Source organism: Moschus berezovskii, chromosome 13, assembly GCF_049115385.1.
Source record: "Moschus berezovskii isolate FMDL1 chromosome 13, NW_MosBer_1.0, whole genome shotgun sequence".
NCBI lineage: Eukaryota > Metazoa > Chordata > Mammalia > Artiodactyla > Moschidae > Moschus > Moschus berezovskii.
This window is the reverse complement of record NC_142472.1, coordinates 8,096,424-8,102,423: the sequence shown is the minus strand read 5'-3', so window position 1 is coordinate 8,102,423 and position 6,000 is coordinate 8,096,424. Positions and strand designations below refer to the sequence as shown.

Sequence of the window (6,000 nt, the reverse complement as noted above, 5' to 3'; positions counted from 1 at the left end):
GGTTTACTTACAGAAATCTTATTTTTATGTGGTAGTATTTTATGTAAGTGGCTGAACAGAACAAAGCCCCTCAGAACCTATGTTGTCTTCCTTTATCTTCCATGGACAATTCTATTTTTTCTGTTCTTTGCCTTCTCTCATCTTTGTTGAGGATGTAAATATTTTATAAAAGAATTCCAAATTTGTATTATGGGAAAAGTTGAGTCAGCCTGAATTTTTTTAAAAAAATTACTTACTGTTAATTGAAGGATAATCGTGCTTTACAATATTGTGCTGGTTTCTGCCATACACCAGCATGAGTCAGCCACAGGTATACATATATCCCCTCCCTCTTGAACCTCCCTCCCCCCTCCCACCCTATCCCACCCCTCCAGGTTGTCATAGAGCCCCAGGCTGAATTAACCTGAATTTAATGATGAAGAATCCTGGAGAGCCAGCATTCTGAGTTTTTCCACAATGATCCAAATTTCTATCTCTTTGAAAGAAGAAAGACAGAAAGTCCCTTTTTTTGCCCATGTACGTATCCACTATGCATCTCTAGGCCTTATACATAATACCAGCGCCACAAAGGCAGTTTCCTATTGAATTCATTGACATGATTCTGACTTTCACAAGTCCCCGTGGAAATGGCCTGTACATTGTATTGGGTTGGCCAAAAAAGGTCATTCGGATTTTTCTGTAGCATCGTACAGCAAACCTAAATGAACTTTTGGCCCGCCCGATACCTTCTCGAATGACTTGACTGCAGCCCTTTCACTGTGATGTCACAGGAGGAATCTGAGATGCTGTGACTGACGCTTCCTTTTCCCTTGCACGACTCTCAGTGTGTCAGATCGTCCCACCTGTGACCGGACGGCTGCAGCTTCCTTAGGTGACTGCGTTCCTACGGGAAATGGGGTCAGGTCGGTCACGGTCACTGGACACCCGCAGGGAGATTAGTTAAGGTCAAGCAAGCTGAGGTCACAACAGGTCTCACTGGGAAGAGAGTAAAGGGAGCTCTCCTTGGAATGAGACTGGCAATCTGACCGGCATTAGGCAGCATTCTGTACCAAAGACTTGACAAGCAGGTGGGAGAAAACCTCAGTAGGACTGAGTACAGCCTGAAGAATACTCAGGAAGATGAGTGGCTTTGATCAGGAGCCTCTGTAGACTGAGGCCTTTTATGTGGGGCAATTCAGGTCTATTTCAGTTGGTCCTACCCCAGGTGGAGTCTTACTAGTCTTAAAGGGTCCTTACCAGCTAAGCAGAACCCAGTTCCCTTAAAAGGAGACGCTTTTCTCTGTGAGTGCTGTGTGCTAAATCGCTCAGTCATGTCCGACTCTTTGCGACCGCATGGACTGTAGCCCGCCAAGCTCTGCCCATGGGGATTCTCCAGGCAAGGATACTGGAGTGGGTTGCCATGCCCTCCTCCGGGGCTCTGCCCAACCCAGGGATTGAACCTGCATCTCTTTAGTCTCCAGCATTGGTAGGTGGGTTCTTTTTACCACTAGTGCCACCTGGGAAGCTGTCCAGCAAGTGAATCTGGGAGGAGGAGCTCAGAGCTGGACGTGGGAGGCTCCCAGGGGTGCTTGTTCCAGGGGATGGGATGGGATTAGCCCTGGGGAGTGGAGAGAAGGGGAGATGGAGGAGGAAAGTTCTTCATTTCTCCTCTGCTTGGCTCTCTCCCTCTGAGGCTGAGCCACCACATGGAGCTAAAGGCAGAGGTTTGGCTGAGGGCATGTGAGTGATTCATATTTCCTAGTTTTCCTCAATCAACCCTGTCCCCCCAAATCTCTTCTGCACTTGTGAGATAAGCCTTCCTGGAAGGCGGTTTCATGAGCTCAAAAGCCTCTAATGACTTCTCTTTTCTGTGTGTTAAATTTCTACTCCCCCAGGCTGACATTCGAGAACCTTTGCTACCTGGGACCCCACTGCCCTAATGATCCTCAGCACAGACCTTCCACCTGGTGGAGCGGGTGTGCTCACTGTTCTTTCAATTCTCCGTGGTGAGTCCTGTCTTTGGGCTTTGTTTATTCTGCTGTCACCCACTTAGAACACCTTCCTTCCCTTCTTCCACTTCTTTTTCTCACTTCCATTCTTCCTTTTTAAAATTTATAAATCAATTTTTAATTTGTCATTATATTTATATGCATCTCTCAGCTTTGCAGAATACCCTAAGGATGGAGTATAAGATTATTACATCTTATTCTACAAGTAAATCTCATGTTGTTATATTGCAAGCATTTTTATTCTCATCGTGTCTTTTTAAATTTATTTTTCATCGGACGGTCATCACTTTACACTGTTGTGATGGTTTCTACCACACATCAACATGAATCAGTTCAGTTCAGTTCGGTCGCTCAGTCGTGTCCGACTCTTTACGACCCCATAAATTGCCTCACCCCAGGCCTCCCTGGCCATCACCAACTCCCGGAGTCCACTCAAACTCATAAGTGTACATAAATCCCCTTCTTCTAGAATATCTACCCCCCCACCCCCATCCCATGGGTTGTCACAGATCACTGGGCTGAGTTCCCTGCGTTCTTCAGCAGCTTCCCACTAGCTCTAACCCTCCCCCGACTTTTACACAAAATCCTGAAGACAAGGCTTCACGTCCTACCTGTTCCTTTCAGCCTTCACGTCTCAATCCTGAGTTTTCAGATCAGGTGGGTGCTTGGCTTTCTTTCCTCCTTTCCTAACTGAGTTTGGTGATTTATGGCAAGAAAGAGTGAGTGGAAAGAAAGCAAAATAGCAAGGATGAGGTGGGGAGAGCTGTGCTTTCTGGAAAGAAGCTAACTTCCCTTTGTGCCTTTTGCTCTGCCCTCTTGGATCTCAATGTGGTGCTTGTTGAAGACCCAGTGGGGATATTTTTGCACCACTGACTCTGAACGGACTCCAGGGGCTCATGTGGCGGGACATTCTCAGGACAGGCTTGGTGTCCAGAGTCTAGGACGTTCTCAGTGATTTGCAGATATCAGTTTTCACTCTAAACACGCATTCAGGCCTTATGTAATCTGGGCTCAAAAGGTGTTTTCAGGACACTTAACTGTCAGCGAGATGGCGCATATGAGCACAGGATAACTCAGAGAGAAGTCCAAACAGTCTGTGCTCTAACCTCTGATGTTGCCAGCTTGAGGAAGGCCCGAGAAAACAGAGGGTCTTGGGAGGTGTGGGCCAGGAGAATGGGTTGGCTTGGTGGCAGAAAGTCCTCGAGAAAACACAGGATATAGTTTAGATCTCCAGGCCTGTTTGCAATACACCCTCTGTATATGCACATCTCATGTGTAAATAATGAGACTTGACTAAAATCTTAAGACAGACAGACTTTGGTCTAGTGAGGTCAGAGCTTCAAAAATGGTCCCAGGGCCTTGTCTAAATGCTTGCCTAAATGCAGCCAATGTTCTGTGGCTAATATCTTCCCACAGAGCTACATCAGATGGAAATAGAGCTGTGTATTTTCTTTGCATCTTAGGCCACGATACCCTGTGTGTTAACTCAAAACTCTTTAAGCTATAATGGAGTGTCCTTAATGGATCGTTTGGCATATGTGGTGGATGCTTACATGAAACAAACTTCTAAAAAATTTAAGCGAAGCCTTTTAGAAGTCCCCACTAGGGAGCACAATTATATTGAAAGGTAATATAATTTGTGACATCAGAAGTCTTTTGTTAGTCTCTTTTAGAAGACATTCTTCTTTTTATTTTCCTGACTTCACTTTCTTCCTCTTTTTTTTTTAAGAGACTTTATTACTTTATTAAATGGAGCATCTTTGGATGCATTTGTTTTTTTCCCAGAAATCACATAAAAAGCTCCATCATAGTTTCCATCCAGGCCCAGTTACATATAAATGATCTTTTTTCCAGATTTTTCTCACTCATTTTTACAAGTAAAGTTTTATTTAGGGATGTATGATGGTGTGGTGAGGCTTCCCAGGTGACTCAGTGGTAAAGAATCCACCTGCCAATGCAGGAGACACAGTTCGATATGAGTTCGATCCCTGGGTCTGGTAGATCCCTGGAGGAGGGCATGGCAACCGACTCCAGTATCCTTTCCTGGGGAATCCCGTGGACAGAGGAGCCTGGTGGGCTACAGTCCATGGGGTCACAGTCAGACTGAGCAAGATAGGGGGCAGTTAGGCTGAAACATTCAAATTAATTTGTATTTTAAAGAAATATTTTAAATCTCTAAGTTGTAAACATTGGGAAGAGATTTTTATTTTAAAATGGTTAACTGCAATAATTAATCTTTAATAGATGCTGGTCCTAACACACTGTTCATGAGGATGATTGAATTTCAAAGACAGCACTTTTTTGGGTCACATACGTGTATATATGCCTTTCTTTTATTATGAAGAAATTAGCTTATTGTCTTTTTCATTGTTTTGAAGGGGAGGACAGTAGTTTGCAATATCAATCTATAAGAATTTAGCGAACTAACTGCCCCTCATTTCTGTTTGTCTGGATGAGGCTTGTCGACTCTCACGCCACACAGGTGTGTGCTGTCTGTGCTCAGTCGTGTCCGACTCTTTGTGACCCTATGGACTGTAGCCCACCAGGCTCCTCCATCTATGGGATTCTCCAGGCGAGAATACTGGAGTGGGTTACCATGCCCTCCTCCAGGGGCTCTTCCCAACCCAGGGATCGAACCCAGGTCTCCTGCACTGCAGGCGGATTCTTTACCGTCTGAGCCACCAGGGAAGTAAGTTGAAGACAAAGTGCCACCCAGAGGTTTCTATAAAAAGTTTTAATGCTCCATTTAGGAGATCGTAGCTGCAATTAAAAGGAACACAGTGGTTCATTTTTCATTTGCTTGTATATATACACAGCAATTCATTTTATATATAATCTGGCCACATAACTCAGTAACATGATACAGCTACCCCCAAATATCTGGGCTATGTGAATTAAAAAATGTTCTTAATAACCTTGTATTTCTTCCTGAAGAAACTATAAAAAGGAATGATTGCTTTTCAGAGAAGAAAAGAATAATCAGAGAGCTCTGAGGGGAAAAAGCTTGTCTCTGGGCTCTGCTTGGGACTCTTCCATCTGCTGTGTTTTTTCTCACCTGTCTCCTAATGCAAACCAAGAGACTCACATTCAATTTCTGTTGGGGAGTTTAGTATTTACCACCTTTAAGACAGACCCCATAATTTCTTGCACAAGGCTCAGTTCAACAGTTGGATGGCATCACTGAATCAGTGGACATGGGTTTGCGCAAACTCAGGGAGATAGTGAAGGAAGGGAAAACTGGTGTGCGGCAGTCCATGGGGTCACAGAGTCTGACATGGCTTAGTGACTGAACAGCAACAGTTTGACTAATACATGGGGCAAGACTGGAATTCCTCCTTGAGCAACTTATTGGGTTAGGGTTCTAGACATAAGAGGCCTCTGCGATGGTTTAAGTACCCTTTTGCATTAAAAATTAGTGGCTCTATCAAGCCTGAAATCCAGAGCAAGTACTCCTGGTTAAAAACAAACAAACAACAGCAAACCTTGATGTTTCAATTGCTGCAAGCACTATTTTATTTACCAAGCACTTAAGTAAGGCTCACTCTTTGCCTGATGCCTGCAAGATGCGTTACAAATAATGAACTCATAATCCCTCATAATGACGCTAAGATATGGAGATAAATACCGTGACTATGCCCATTTTACAGATGAGTAAGTAATATGCCTATGGTCACAAAGCTGGAAAGGGGCAGAGCCAGGCAATCTGCTCTGGAAACTGGACCACACTGTCTGCTGACCTGACAGCATTTTGCTCCTCCAAGGCCATCCTTCTTTATCCTAAATGGTCACGTGCCCTGGCTGGTGTCTCTAAGCCAGTCCTGGAGGAGGCTTATCGAGAATCACCGGCTTCCCCGGGGGAAGGTGACATCACACCGCACTTTCCCTTTCTCCGTACACTCGGGCCACAGGGAACATCTCACTGCTCCTGAACTTAGGGGGGGGTCCCTCAGACCCCAGTGCCTTAGGTGCTGCTCACTCCTCTCGTGTGTGTGTGTGTTAGTCGTTCAGTCTT

General features: G+C 44.9%; 1 long non-coding RNA gene across 1 annotated transcript in view; it reads left to right on the top strand.

Moving 5' to 3' along the window:
* The first annotated feature begins 1,332 nt into the window (after positions 1 to 1,332).
* The window catches only part of LOC129556494 (uncharacterized), a 41,835-nt gene continuing 37,167 nt past the window's right edge, over positions 1,333 to 6,000 (top strand). The window contains exons 1-2 of the long non-coding RNA XR_008686018.2: positions 1,333 to 1,465; positions 1,875 to 1,985. This is a non-coding gene — a long non-coding RNA (uncharacterized LOC129556494). The remainder of the gene's footprint in view (positions 1,466 to 1,874; positions 1,986 to 6,000) is intronic.